Raw genomic sequence first — 16446 nt, forward strand, 5'->3', positions numbered from 1 at the left:
CCAGATGTCATCAGGATGGCGGCCAGGCTTCCCTGGACTGAAGACCCCACCAATGTGTCCTGGAGCTCAGCTTCCCCAGAGACCCACCCTACTAGGGAAAGAGAGAGGCAGACTGGGAGTATGGACCAACCAGTCAACACCCATGTTCAGCGGGGAAGCAACTACAGAAGCCAGACCTTCCACTTTCTGCAACCCACAATGACCCTGGGTCCATGCTCCCAGAGGGATAGAGAATGGGACAGCTATCAGGGGAGGGGATGGGATATGGAGATTGGGTGGTGGAATTGTGGAAATATGGAATTGTGTGGAGTTGTACCCCTTCTACCCTATGGTTTTGTTAATTTATCCTCTCTTAAATAAAAAATAAATTAAAAGAAAAAAGAAATGAAAAGATATTCAGATCTCATCCCGCAGGTGGGAACAGGGTCTGTGCACTAAGTTGGGTGATGCACCTGCCCGGCCCCTGAAAGACACCTAGGTTCTCAGGGTTTCCTTCTTAGTAGGCACCTGCTGCTCCGTATCCCAGTTAGAGTCCTGCCCTCCATGTGATAGCACTAGGATAGCAAGGCATGGACTGTACCAGTGAGTCTGTCTTGACACACCTTCAATTCATGATTCACTGTGCAACCTGCCAATAATGGATCCCAATATAGTCGAATTAACTGAAACAAGTGAAGATATCTCCTCTGTAAGCCAGCCATCTGGAATTACCTGTAAAAGCTGCAAAAACAAGTTGAGAGCTTAAATCATAGAGACTGGTAAGAGTGGGAAGAAAAACCTGGGGCCCTATTGGGGGGTCCTGAGATTCCCAAACAGACATGATGGGCCTAGACCCCGAATAAATCCCTCTCTCCATTGTTACGGGTCATCTCTGTCAAGAACAACACAACGGACCCCTTTGTGGGCCTCCATAGGACCCTGCCCTCAACTTGGATCAACAATGGTAGAGAATGTTTCATCCTCCAAAGGGAGGACAGACAATATACTCTATGCTACACCTGAGGAAGATGGGTCCTGATATTGAGGCAGCTTGGAATGTTCCTACTTATGACCACTGAGTGTGAGCTCAGATCTATAGGGATGCAGAGGTCACACAGGCTCCTGAAAATGGGCCCCAGATCACATCAAATCAATGGGGTTTACAGTCAACAATATTTATATACCTTTCCCATATTAGGGAGCTACTCTCTTCCCTGATCCAGCTTTCTGGTCCCTTTTCCAGCCATGACATCATCTCCCCAGACAATAATTAGGATCCACCTGCATATCAGATTTCAGGCTCAGGCAAAAACAAACAAACAAAACACTAGTGTAGCCACAGGCCCTTTGGAATATAACTAAAATAGGCCTACTAGCTATCTACAAAATGGAGGGCCCCCCAACTCTTCATCTGCACTATTCCAGCCTTTAGGTCCATGATTGGTCAACAATTTGTTTGGCTTTGTATGTTAACTCTATTTTCAGCCACCAGGTTCCAGATGCTAGCATGATCCCGACCAGACTTCCCTGGACAGACAGCCCCACCAATGTGTATTGGAGCTCTCCTTCCCCAGAGCCCTTACCCACTAGGGAAAGAGAGAGACAGGCTGGGAGTATGAATCCACCTGTCAACACCCACGTTCAGTGGGGAAGCAATTACAGAAGCCAGACCTTCCACCTTCTATATCCCACAATGACCTTGGGTCCATACTCCCAGAGAGTTAAAGAACAGGAAAACTATCAGGGGAGGGGATGAGATACAGAGTTCTGGTGGTGGGAATTGTGAGAAGCTGTACCATTCTTATCCTATGGTTTAGTCAATGTTTCCTTTTTATAAATAAAAATTTTTTTTAAAAAAAGGAAAAAAAAGTGGAAAGAAAAAAAACTCCACACCCAGGTAGGGTGTCCAGGTAAACTGTTTCCTGGTTTGTTTCCTTACTTACTGTCTTTGGGACTCTGAGAAGCTGTAGGAATATGTGAGCGTGGACTCAGGGCCCCGCTTCATCTCTGACGCTGTGGAAAGGGACTGTACATCCCCGGGCAGAGCCCTGAGCTCCCGCTGCCACCCAGACAGAGCCTCGGAGAGCGTATCCGCATCTAGTACTTTTATTTATTTATTGGATAGAAACATCCAGAAATCGAGAGGGAAGGGGGAGATAGGGGAGAGAGACAGACATCTGCAATCCTGCTTCACTACTCGCAAAGCTTTCCCCCTGCAGGTGGGGACCAGGGGCTCCAGCGTGGGTCTTTGTGCATTGTAACATGTGCGCTCAACCAGATGTGCCACCACCCAGCCTCCTTTTTTTTTTTTTTCCAGTTCTATGGGGGGTTAATGGTTTACAAGGCAACTATTGACACAGTGGTATTAACTTTTCATTTCTCTGTGAAAGTTCTCTACATAATACTCTTACCCAGAACCTAGATCTGAATAAAGAAAATTCTTTCAAAAATTATTTAATTTATTGATTCCCTTTTGTTGCCCTTGTTGTTTTATTGTTGTAGTTATTATTGTTTTTGCTATTGACGTCACTGTTGTTGGATAGGACCGAGAGAAATGGAGAGAGGAGGGGAAGACAGAGAGGAGAAGAGAAAGACAGACACCTGCAGACCTGCTTCACCGCTTGTGAAGCGACTCCCCTGCAGGTGGGAAGCCGTGGGCTTGAACTGGGGTCCTTACAACTGTCCTTGTGCTTTGCACCACATATGCTTAACCTCCTTCGCTACCGCCTGACTCCCATCAAAAACATTTCTAGTACTATAATTGTAGTTTTCTGGCATCTTCTTAAAGAAAAAATAATTTGTATCATTTATATGCATGTAAATGTTTTATACATGATTCTCCAGAGTGAAGGTGATGTTTCAGCATTATTCTGAGTCTGCTAAAAATTAAGCACAATATGCTTTTTTTAGAACAGACAGTATACTTGGAGAACTCTTTCCTTGAACAGATCTGAATACTCTTCACTTTTGGAAAAAGGATAACCACTCAATTGCCTCTTAGGGCTGGAAAGTCATTTTTTATTATGATTATTTTTTAATTGATTTAATTATGATTGACAGGATGGTAGGATAAGAGAGGTACAATTCACACAATTCCCACCTCCAGAGTTCTGAATCCCTTCCCCTCCACTGGAAGTTTTTCCTCTGACACCATCTCCCCAGACAATACCTTTAGCCCATCTGCATGTTAGCTGTCCAGCTCAAGCAAAAATTAATAAAGGCATGGTCCCTTGGAAAAGTCATTTTTAAGACATCAAATTTATTTGGTTATCAATGTGGCCCCAATTTCTGAGGAATACAACACTTTTCTTTTTTCTTTTTTTTTTCTTCCAGGGTTGTTGCTGGGGCTCAGTGCCTGCATCACGAATCCACTGCTCCTGGAGGCCATTTTTTTTCCATTTGTTGTTTTATTGTTGTTGTGGTTATTATTGCTATTGTTACTGATGTCGTTGTTCTTGGATAGGACAGAGAGAAATGGAGAGAGGAGGGGAAGACAGAGAGGGGGAGAGAAAGAGAGACACCTGCAGACCTGCTTCACCTTTGTGAACCCAGATTCTTACCTGGGTCTTTGTGCTTTGTGCCATGTGCACTTAACTTGCTGCGCTACCACCTGGCCCCCATACAACACTTTTCTACCACATGCAAATGACTTGTTGAGAATCAAGACACTGGAAATGGGCTCCCTATCTTCTAGGCTAGTGGCATTTTCAAATAGCCACAGAATGTTGGCTGCCCAGTATGAGCCAAAGGGCCCTGCACAGCTGAGAGCTAGAGCCAGCTGGAAAGTGCGCGTGAAAAGAATCAAATTAGCCATGACCCAGGGCTAGGAGTCAGGAGAGCTTCTAAAGGGAAGAAGAGGCCTGAATCAGAGTACCGAAGCCCAGAGAATGTGAGGGCTCAGTGTCAAAGTTCATGTGTGGCAAGAAAGGGGCACACAGGGGACTAGGAATACTGACCACATCTATGAGTACACCTAGCACTTCCCACTCAGCGATGACTCTGAATAGATTGATTGGGGTTATGGTTTTAGTATAGAATATCCCACCTTTAAAGGATTCCCCAAACCAGATGGTGTCCTCTCCTCTCCTCTCCTCTCCTCTCCTCTCCTCTCCTCTCCTCTCCTCTCCTCTCCTCTCCTCTCCTCTCCTCTCCTCTCCTCTCCTCTCCTCCCCTCCCCTCCCCTCCCCTCCCCTCCCCTCCCCTCCCCTCCCCTCCCCTCCCCTTTCCTTCCCCTTCCTCTTTTCCTTCCTTCCTTCCTTCCTTCCTTCCTTCCTTCCTTCCTTCCTTCCTCTCTTCCTCTCTTCCCTTCCCTTCCCTTCCCCCTTCCTTCCTTCCTTCCTTCCTTCCTTCCTTCCTTCCTTCCTTCCCTCTTTCCTTCTTTTTCCTGAGCTCAGCCCTGGCTTATGGTAGTTCAGGCGGTTGAACCTGAAGCTTTGGAGCCTCAGACATGAAACTTTGCATAACTGTTAGGCTATCTACCCCACCTCCCATCCAGATAGATGGCTTTCGTTATGACTCTCACGCTTATTAGCTGTAAATGTTTTCTGAATTTTGGAAAGGTTTTATTAGGGAGATAATGATTTACAAGACAGTCGCTGTCACATGGATTCCATTTCTGCACACCAACCCCGTCGGTTTAGGACTTCCTTCAGCATTGGGTCTTCAGTGCCCACTCTCACCCACATCCTTTGCCTTGCTGCAATCCACCACATCTAGTTGGAATTTCCTCCTGGATTTTGCCTTCCCTCCTTGTTTCTTAAGTGAGATTACCTGGTACTCACTCTTTTCATCTGGCTGATCTCATTTAACATAATTCCTCCAAGTTCCATCCAATATAAGGCAAAGGAGATGATTCCATCATGTTTGATAGCTGAGTTGTATTCCGTTGCATATATATACCAGACTTAAAAAAAATAATTTTCAGCAACAAATGTTGGAGAGGCTGTGGGGACAGAGGAACCATTCTGCACTGCTGGTGGGAATGTAAATTGGTCCAGCCTCTCTGGAGAGCAGTCCGGAGAATTCTCACAAGGCTACACATAGACCTTCCATATGACCCAGTAATTCCTCTCCTGGGGATACACCCCAAGGACTCCATAACGCCCAACCAAAAAGATATGTGTATATCTATGTTCATAGCAGCACAATTCATAACAGTTAAAACCTGGAAGGAACCCAGGTGCTCAACAGCAAATGATTGGCTGAGAAAGCTGCGGTACACAATGGAATACTATGCAGCTATTAAGAACAATGAGCCCACCTTATCTGACCCATCTTGGACAGAGCTAGAAGGAATTATGTTAAGTCAGCTAAGTCAGAAAGATAAAGATGAGTATGGGATGTCCCCACTCATCAACAGAAGTTGAGAAAGAAGAACAGAAAGGGAAACTGATTAAATTGATTAAATTGAGAGCAGGGCACCAATGTAAAAACCCTGTGGTGAAGGGGAGGGTGGCCACTGGGCTTCCTGGCGCGACGGGGTGGTGGGGGTGGGGAGCAGGGGAGGATGGGACACAGTCTTTTGGTGGCGGGAATCGTGTTTATGTACATTCCTATTAAAGTGTAAACATATAAACCACTATTTAATTAATATGAGAGGGAAAAAATGATCATATGTCTAGAACTTCTTAAAACAGACTGAGTCTTTTTAATACATAGGCTGAGTCTTTGATATGTGGACTCTCTCAAAAGCCTAGTCCAGGGAGAACAGAAACAACCGGTAGCACAGCTATATACAAGATGCTGGGTATTATACCCCAAACCCTAACAAAGGGACTTTCCAAAGTTAACCCAATTACCAAATAATGTGATGATAACAATAACTATCCATTGTCTTCTTGAACCCTAAGACAACAGGAACCTCACATTTCCACTATAGAGTCTATATTTCCCCCAGTCCTGGAACCTTAGGGTGGGGCCCACTTTTCTGCATGCTTCTCTCAATTCAAATAAAATAATACTGCATCCGCGGATCACAACCTAATCAACGCAACGAGTGCCACCACAACATGCTTCACTTCAGACTGTGACCAGAGACTTCAGGTGTGGAATGACAACCCTTCAGCTTCATCACTCGGGTGAGATCTTTCCTTTCATAGTATTCTCTTTCCTTTCATAGTATCCTCAATCGCTATCAAACAGGCCATGGCCGGTGCGCCGCTATGTCCCATCGCTGGGGAGCCAGAGATGACCCAAACTGCCCCTGCGGCTACAGACAGACTATGACCCACATAGTCAATGACTGCCACCTCTCCAGATTCAAAGGAGGTCTCGAAACTTTACATCAGGCTCAACCTGACGCTGTTGACTGGCTATGGAAGAAGGGCAAATGCTAGAAGAAGAAGAATAGTATTCTCTAATTCCATTCCAGGTGGTCCACTCCCCAATAAAGTCCCCAAACCTAGATATAGTCCAGGTCCCCTGAGATAGAGCATAGGTTCACATGTGCCCATAAACTAGGGGAAAAAATATATACCTGAAAGCAAAAGTACACAAGAGCATGCAGGGAATACCCCCCAACACCTCATCTGCACTATTCCAGTCTTTAGGTCCATGATTGTTCAACAATTTGTTTGGCTTTGTATGTTAACTCTCTTTTCAAGATGCTGACCAGACTTCCCTGGACAGACGACCCCATCAATGTGTCCTGGAGCTCCAGGACTACTCAGAGCCCCACCCTACTAGGGAAAGAGAGAGGCAGACTGGGAGTATGGATAGACCAGTCAACACCCATGTTCAGCAGGGAAGCAATTACAGAAGCCAGACCTTCTACCCTCTGCAACCCACAACGACCCTGGATCCATACTCCCAGAGAGTTAGAGAATGGGAAGGCTATCAGGGGAGGGGATGGGATATGGAGATTGGGTTATGGGAATTGTGCAGAACTGTACCCCTCTTATTCTGTGGTTTTGTTAATGTCTCCTTTCTTAAATAAAAAAATCATTTTATTGGAGGATTAATGGTTTACAGTACAGTTGTTGAAACATGGGGTACAATTTCTCATTTCCTTGTGATAGATGTATGCAAAAACACTGTCACCCTCAAGTAGTTACAAATATAACACTATTTAAAATCTCTTCAGGCAGTGGAGATAACTTACTGGTTCTGCAAAAGACTTTCATGCCTCAGACTCTGAAGTACCAGATTCAATCTCCTGCTCTCTGATAAACCAGAACTGAGCATACTCTGGTCTCATTCCCTCTGTATCCTTCATTAAAATTTTATATATATATTAAAGAGTCTCTTAATATGCTTGAGTTCATGTTGCCCTACTCACTTTTTTCCTCTGTTCATTTTGACCTGCACATATTTGAAATACACCATTCTTGCAAACTGCACCCCCCCAGCGCCCCACACACCCACCATGACACATCACATCACTAACTTACTCGAAAGATGTAACATAGAGTGGAAATACCTGAGCCCTGAGGTGCCTTGAGGTATCTGACATGGTTAATCCCCTCCAGCTCTTCCTCAGATCACTCCCTGTGGAGTTGCTGCTTTTCCCTTTCCACATTTTTAGTTGATCATCAGTCATTATTTCCATTTATTTAAACTCTTCTTACACTTATGCTGCCAGTTAAACTCTCAGGCCACAGTGGTGATGGCAAGATAATAAAGTCACACAAATAATAATAGTAAAATTACACACTTGGATTAGATTTCCATTGTCTCTAAAGTATCAAAAGTCTTTTTTGTTTGTTTGTTTGTTTGGTGCATCCTATGGGGTCAGAACCTCAGTGTTCTTTACAACTTTGGGATGTGGTGCTATAGCTTGTGCAAGACAAGAAGGAATGATTGGTGCTTGCTGTAAGAGCAAACTAGTGGTAACAAGACAAAATCATAGAAAATACAGCTGTGTGAGCAGGTAAAGGAAGTATGTGTTCTCTCTGTAGTGAGCAGAGCTGAGCATGGGAGGCTGGGCTCATGTAAGGTGGTGATGGTATCACAAGCCAACAGCTGGGATTCTGAAAAAGAACCCAATATAATGAAAGGATGAGTAGAGAGAATAAATTATATAAAGGTGTTTACTAGGACAAGGGTGCTTAGAAGACTCTGGACTCATGGGGTAGTGAGGGAATGGTTGATTCTGCTTGTTGTGTTGCAACCATTAGGCTAAAATGTGTCAAGAAGAGTTCAAAAGTGGCATGGAGACAGGACTTTCTCAGGTCTGTGGGTAGAGTGCTTTGGAGTTATCAGATTAATGCTATATTCACAAATTGGTAAATTCAGAAGAGGTCTTGTCTAAGGAGTTCACAAGAGAAGAGCTTTGGGTGGGAGGCAGGGAAGATTATTTCTGCTAAAGGCTGTTGGGGACATAATTCCAGGAGTTTATATTTACTCTTCTCTAGGACATGAGCTAAAGAGAGAGGATAGTGTCTGTTCTAGGCTGCAGGGCCCTTGGCCACACAGAATGACTGCAGAGATAACACTATTACTCAGTGGTCCAACTACTCATTGTTCGTGCTTGCACAAGACCGAAACTCCACATTTTTAGAGTAATAGTTGTGTGTTTTCTTAGAAAATTGTGATTACTTATTTACTCGTTTTTGTCACCAAGGTTATCTTTACACCTCAGTGAGTGCATGACACCACCATTCCCAGTAGCTGTTCCTTCTCTCTCTCATAGTTTTTTTTAAATTTAAAAAAATATTTATTTATTTATTTATTTATTTATTCCTTTTTGTTGCCCTTGTCATCGTCGTCATTGGCTAGGACAGAAAGAAATGGAGAGAGAAGGGGAAGACAGAGAGGGGGAGAGAAAGACAGACACCTGCAGACCTGCTTTACCGCCTGTGAAGCGACTCCCCTGCAAGTGGGGAGCCAGGGGGCTGGAACCTGGATCCTTACACCGGTCCTTGTGCTTTGCGCCACCTGTGCTTAACCCGGTGCGCTACCACCCGGCTCCCTCTCATAGTTTTTAATATGGAGTGAAAGGCAGAGAAATAGAGACAGAGAGAGAGGGAGAGAAAGGGGGAAAAAAGAGCGAGAAGGAGAAACACCTGCAGTACTGTCCCACAACTCGTGAAATTTCCTCCTGCAGGTGGAGACGAGAAGTTCGAACTTGAGTCTTGCACATGGTAACATATCCACTCTGCCAGGTGAGCCACCGCCTGATCCTGTGGTTATTTGAATCAAATTGCTTATTATATAGGTAAATGGCACCTATCATGATTAGGGGAGCCACATAGAATTGAGATGCCAAGCTTTAAGTACAATTGTAAAATAAGTGGAATTGACTGAATTCACAGACGATTCCAAGTTGGAATTAAAAGAGAAGACTCTCCCATCTTAACCAAGAAAGAGCACACCCTGGGATGACTACCTACTGAGCAAGGAGATCTGAACACATTAGGAGAAGAGCACATTACACAGAACAAAGGAAATTAATCATCAATTACTATTTGCTTTTGCTTTCTTTTAAGATTTTACTTATTAGAGAGACAGGAGGAGAAAAAGAATCAGACATCACTCTGGTACATGTGCTGCCAGGGATTGAACTTGGGACCTCATGCTTGAGAGTTCAGTGCTTTATCCACTGTGCCACCTCCTGGACCACAATTATTATTTATCAATGTGTAAATATCAAATAAATGATTTCAGTGTCAGAATTTGTTGTGAACCCCCCCAACAGGAGTTTGGGACAACTAACATCCGAATGACGTCAGCCTGACAAGGGGATGTATTTAAGGAGAGACCTCTCTTGATTAGATCACCTTCACCATGGACTCTCCATTTGCCGTGGCTCCGGATTGATCCTGGTCTTTTCACGTGGTGATCTTGGTAACTTAGTTTGCCGACTTTGGATTTTGCCTATTTTCCTAGCTAGACCTCTCCCCTCACATTCTCAGTGATTTTATTGAATAAACCTCTCTTTTGCTTCACCTTAAATGGAGCCGCTTATTTTGCAGCGCCTAGATATTTGCCTTTACCCGGTTCACCCAAATAAAGCTTCTAATTATTTAAACCCGTTCTCAGCACCTCACAGTCAATCCTTTATGTGCCGCAGCCTAACCCCCTTTTAAGTTTCAAGTTACAACAAGAATTGTTAAAGATATTAAAACATGGGAGTCGGGCATTACCGCAGTGGGTTAAGCGGTAGCCAATGGGTTAAGCACAGGTGGCGCCAAAGCGCAAGGACCCGTGTAAGGATCCGGGTTCGAGCCCCACCCCCCCACTCCCCACCTGCAGGGGAGTCGCTTCACAGGCGGTGAAGCAGGTCTGCAGGTGTCTTTCTTTACTCTCTCTGTCTTCCCCTTCTCTCTCCATTTCTCTCTGTCCTATCCAACAACGATGATATCAGTAACAACAACAACAACAATACAGCAAAAACAATAAGGGCAACAAAAGGGAATAAATAAATAAAATATAAAAAATATATTAAAAGCTTAAAAAAGATATTAAAACATAGCTTCATTATGCAAAATTAAATCTGGAGCTATGGAGGCCTGCTCACGTAGTGCCTTTAAATGACACTAAGATGAGTGCTGAGTTAGGGAATGACATTACCACAGTTTTTGGAAACTAAACAAAATATCCTAAGGTAATGTACTTCTAAAAACTTCTGAGATCCATGACTTTTTGTCTAATATAAAAACTAAGGTCATCAAGTTCCATTTCCCTGAATTCAAGAGATTACATGTTCTCACCACAACCAACAGTTATTTTTGTCATTGTTTCCACTAATTATATATTACATAAGTAGCTGGAAAAATGTATTTACTGTTCCATTTGGTTAGTTACACCACCATATTTAGTAAGACCTCTGATAATCTTGGAAACATTGACCTTATTTGTTGTTGGGGGAAGATGAAGTAGTGAGTAGATTAATTTCAGTCATTAATGACAGCACTTAAAAAATTTCCTTGCTTCAAGGAAGCAAGGCATATTGCACCCAAGTAAAAGACTCTGGGGTGGGTGGGTGGGAGGGAGAATACAGGTCCATGAAGGATGATGAATGACATAGTGGGGGTTGTATCGTTAAATGGGAAACTGGGGAATGTTATACATGTACAAACTATTGTATTTACTGTTGAATGTAAAACATTAATTCCCCAATAAAGAAATAAATTAAAAAAAAAAAAAAATTAAGCCTGGGGCTGGGTGGTGGTGCACCTGGTTGAGAGCACATGTTGCAATGCTCAAGGACCCAGGTTCGAGCCTCCAGTCCCCACCTGCACGGGGAAAGCTTTGCAAGTGCTGAAGCAGTGCTACAGGTGTCTCTTTCCCTCTTTGTCTCCCCTTTCCTCTCGACTTCTGGCTATCTCTATCCAATAAAGAAAGAAAGAAAAAAAATTTCCTTGCTTCTTCAATCAAAACCTCTTTAATAAATTTCTCTTTTACTTCACAGTAATAATGATTTCCTTTAACAAGCTCTGCTCAGACACTATCCATCTGGAGGCTGACACCTGATTCCACAGGTAAAGGACTCAGTTTCCCAAGACCCCACTTCAGGTACAGCCTATAATTCCATCTATCTGATCAGCAATAGATCAGACGTCCCCTGACCTAATTCTCAGACTTCAGGTGCTCACTGACAGGCCAGTGACTTTGTGATTTTGACCAACTTGTTACCAATCATAGGTTCCCAGAACACCTTCTTCAGGCTTGATTAATTTGCTAGAATGGCACATAGGACTCAGAAAAGTCATTTCTGTAGTGAATATGGTTGATTTATTACAAAGCATACTAAAAGGTACAAACCAACAGCAGATGGAATAGATGAGGACGATAAGGTATAGGCAAAAGGCTCAAAGCTTTCATGTCTTCACCAGGTATTTTAGTCACCCCCTCCCTACTTGTGTGTGTGTGTGTGTGTGTGTGTGTGTGTGTGTTTATGGAAACCTCATTTATTTGCCTCCAGTTGCTGGGGTTCGGAGCTAGCACTACAAACCCACTGTTTCTAGCAACCTTTATTTATTTTTTTCTTTTTATTCTATAGGACAGTGAGAAATTGAGAGGGGAGGGGAAGATAGAGAGAGAGAGAGAGAGAGAGAGAGAGAGAGACTTTAAGACCTGCCTCACAGCTTATGAAGTATTCCCCCAGTATGTGAGGAGCGAGGGCTCAAACCCTGATCCTTGAGCGTTTCCTTGCATGTAGTATTATGTACCCTTAACTAGGTGTGCCACCACCCAGCCCCCAAGGAAACATCATTCTTCAGACTTGGTTGCTTTAATCATAGCTCACTTGCCATCCAAACTCATTCTCCAGTCCTCTTCCCCTCTCACCTACCAACCAGTTCCATCTTCAGATATTTTCCAAAAGTCATATTCATTAACATAACAAAAGATCCTCTGATACTATCAACACTTGAAACAATTCCAAAGGTCTTTTTGGGGGTGGGTGGGAGGGTGTAGGGTGAGGGGTGAAGAATTGCCCCCATTGTCCTTTTTTAAAAAACAATCTTTAAAAAAAAACTATGTATTTTTAGTGACAGAGAGAAAGATACACATAAAGTACAACCAGAGCACTTCTCAGCTCTGGCGTTTGGTGGTGCTGGGGACTGAATCTGAGACTTTGGAGCCTCAGGCATGGAAGTCTTTTGCAGAACCTTATGCTGTCTATTCAGCTCTGTCCTTCCCACCTCTCCCTGCCCCCCCTTAAAAAATTTATTAGTGATTTAATACTAATTAACAAGATTGTAAGTGAACAGGGGTACATATTATATGAACTCAAAAATAGTGAAAGGAGAATCTCAAATTTACAACAGCATCATTTATGTCCTTAACACTTTTTAATGTGAACAACACACCTTAGTAACTCTTTCTACTTTCTGTGGACATTCCAAAGCAAACATTGGCTGGAGCTCAGCAGACCCAGATCCTAGTTGTGTAAATTGTAGACATTGGTCAGAGATTATTTCCAAAGGCACTCTTCTGGTTTTCTTGAAACAAATAGCAGTTTCTCCAAATATGAAGAGGTTTTAATATTAAATATTTGGGTTCGAATGAGTTTACATAGTTAGAAGAGGCATTACTTTTTTTTGACAAGAGAAGAGAACAGAACAGACTATACTCTTTTTAATTTATAATCTTATATGTTTTTTTCTCCTCTCCACTCCTGGGTCAACTCGGAATACCAAAGGAGATCATCTGGTACCACAACAAGGCAGGACTAGAATGACTTCAGGGACCCACCAAATCACTGGTGAGTGCAGATATGTGTGGTTTGTGGACAAAAAGGAACCTAGGGAGAAATTAAGTGGCTGGTAAACAGTCTGGCAGTTTACCAGTTGAGGCATCACCTCCTGTCTGTTTCACCAATAAAAACACTGCTGAAGGTAGGAGAGGACTCCCCTAAGACTCACCAGATGCAACTGCGAGTCTCCATTGCTACTGCCCTCAGAGGCTGGAGCAGCAGGGGAGAGGCCCTGTGCTGACACTGGGGGACAGAGAATTGACTTGGAAACTCAGGAGAAGAGCTACACCTTGGTGGCCTAGTGGTGGGAGCCTTTCCATATTGTTCTCCTGATTAGAACATGGTGAATAGTTGCCTCAGAACCTACGGACTATAAACCAGACTTGTTTAGAAACTCACAGGGACAGGCAGTACTGCCGGGCTTGGCAGAATAGCTGAATTGAGCTTGGAGCTTTGGGTCCTTGGGGTATGTTTGCATAACCACTGGATTATCTCTTCCCCACCCTGCTTTATCACCTGGTCAGGAGTGAGGGATTAAGCTAAAAAGCCTACTTATAGTTTAAAAGCCCTCAGGCCCCCATAGCCTACAGGGAAGAAAAAGAACAAAAGAGGCTTTTAAAACCACTGTGCTCCATCTCAACAATTAAAATAATATTGAAACAACTGTTAGTTTCCACAACTGTGAACCCTTTAAGTACTTTACTTAGACACAGTCAACCTAGGCAAGAGTGATGAGTAATTTGAAAAGTTCTGAGAGATGGACCTCATAACATACTATATAGAATGGTTAAACCAACAAGAAGAAATATTGGAGAAATGAACCAGGACAAGAGTCCAGCTAAAAGCCCCCCAAAGGTTAAACCACAAAATAGTGAGGTTAACATCCAAACACTAGTTAAGGAAATAATCACAGGAGTGAGTAGAGAGTTTGAAAGAATTGTCATCAGAAATGCAGAAACAACAAATGAGACTCTGGAAGAAAACACTAATTATCTCAAGGGTATTAGAGAGCTGAAAGCTGAAATAGCTGAGCTAAGAACACAACTAGCTAAAACAGTATCAGAACAGGGTAACAAAATAGATGAACTCCAGAAAAAAATATACGGGAGAGAGAATAGAATAAATGGGCTGAAGACAGAATTAGCAAGATTAAGGATGATTTAGAGACAACTAAAAAAGAAGTAAGAGATCTCAAAAAGAGATTAAGAGATACTGAAAACAACAACAGAGACCTATGGGAAGGCTTCAAAATAAATATTATGTGCATTATTGGCTTACCAGAGGAAGAAAGAGAGGGAGGGGAAGAAAGTATTCTTCAGGACATAATAGCTGAGAACTTCTCTCGTCTAGACAACATCAAAGACATAAAGATTCAAGAAGCCCAGAGAGTCCCAAACAGAATTAACCCAGACTTAAAGACACCAAGACACATCCTATTTAGAATGGAAAGGAATAAGGATAAAGAAAGGATCCTGAAGGCTGCAAGAGATAAAGAGTCACCTACAAAGGAAAACCCATAAGATTAGCAGCAGACTTCTCCACACAAACACTACAGGCCAGAAGAGAATGGCAAGATATCTATCAAGTGCTCAATGAGAAAGGCTTTCAACCAATATCCTGCTAGACTGTCATTTAGACTAGATGGAGGCATAGACAACTTCTCAGACAAGCAACAGTTGAAAGAATAAATGATCACCAAGCCTGCCCTGAAAGAAGCTCTGAAAGGTCCTCTATAAACAGTCAGACCACCATAAGTATGCCATATATTAACACTCTAACAATCTACACGAATGGCATTAAAATATTTTCAATCTTTGATATCAATAAATGTCAATGGCCTGAATTCACCTATTAAAAGGCACAGAGTAGGAAGATGGATCAGAAAACACAACTCAACAATATGCTGTCTACAGAAAACCCACCTAACTCAACAAGACAAACACAGAATCAAAGTGAAAGGGTGGAAAACTATCATACAAGCCAATGGCCCACAAAAAAGGGCAGGAACAGCTATTCTCATATCTGACATGACAGACATTAAAATAAATAAAATTTAAAAAGATAGGGATGTACACTACTTAATGCTCAGTTGATCAGTCAATTAAGAGAATTTAACAGTTATTAACATCTATGCACCCAATGAGAAACCATCTAAATAAGTCAAACTTTTACTGAAAGAGCTACAGCAATATATTAATAGCACAGTAATTGTAGGGATATTGTGGGGATGTGGTGGAGCCTGACAGGGCTTGACCTGAGAGATGAGTCCGTCCTGTTAGTCTCTCTCTCTACGGAGGGGTTGAGCAAAAGGGGGACACAGGAACCTCAAAAGGTTGCCTGCCGTATCAGATGTCCCTGCCTCACAAAACACCCTGCATTTTCCCACCTCCAGGAGCTGGCATTTCTTAAAACATTAAGCCTGCTCCACCCTGCATTCCCTGATGCTATGGGAAATCCTTTTATTATCTATATATCAATCTTCTGTTTTGTCTTACAAATGACTAAAGGTCTCCTTCCTAATTCCATGCAGGGTATTGCTAGTCCTACTAGTTGAACCCCTAGCAATAATTGCTGGGGAGGTCCATACCATTCCTGGACCCTTTTGCCTTCCTCCTCCCCTTTCCTAACCATGTATAGTATTGTCAAGCCACTTCCGTTTCTGTCTTCTCTCTTCCGTGTTCTGACATGGAGGAGCACTCTCGCATGCAAAACGGAAGGCTAACGCCAGGCATTGTTGTTTGCACCACGTGGCTTAGCCAGGTGTGCTACCACCTGACTCTGGAGCGCTCTGATGAATAAAGATTTGGATTGCCTTGCCACCACGAGCTTGGTTCCTGGATCACCTCTCTCCCTCATGTCACTAGCACGACAAGTATTAGTAGGGACTTCAACACCCCACTCTTTCAACTGGACAGATCATCCAGGTAGAAAATCAATAAAGACATGAAAGAGCTAAATAAGGAGATAAGATAAACTAGAATTATTGGACATTTTCAGAGTCATTCATACCAAGAAACTGGAATACACATTTTACTCAAGTCCACATGGGTCATTCTCAAGGATAGATTATATGTTAGGCCAAAAAGACAGCATCAGCAAATTCAAGAGCACTGAAATCATCCCAAGCATCTTCTCAGACCATGGTGGAATTAAACTAACATTTAACAATCAACAAAAGATTAGTAATAGTTCCAAAATGTGGAAGCTCTACAGTACACTACTTAACAACTACTGGGTCAAAGAGGAAATAAAGGAAGAAATAAAAATGTTTCAAGGGTCCAGTGAAAATGAAGACACAAGCTATCAAAATCTCTGGGACACAGCTAAGG

General features: G+C 42.9%; 1 pseudogene; it reads right to left on the minus strand.

Annotated features, from left to right (window-relative positions):
• Positions 1–1892: 1892 nt before the first annotated feature.
• Positions 1893–2079, minus strand: LOC132541089 (small nucleolar RNA SNORA73 family; annotated as a pseudogene).
• Positions 2080–16446: the final 14367 nt, after the last annotated feature.

The sequence above is a fragment of the Erinaceus europaeus genome, chromosome 10, assembly GCF_950295315.1.
Source record: "Erinaceus europaeus chromosome 10, mEriEur2.1, whole genome shotgun sequence".
NCBI classification, from domain to species: Eukaryota; Metazoa; Chordata; class Mammalia; order Eulipotyphla; family Erinaceidae; genus Erinaceus; species Erinaceus europaeus.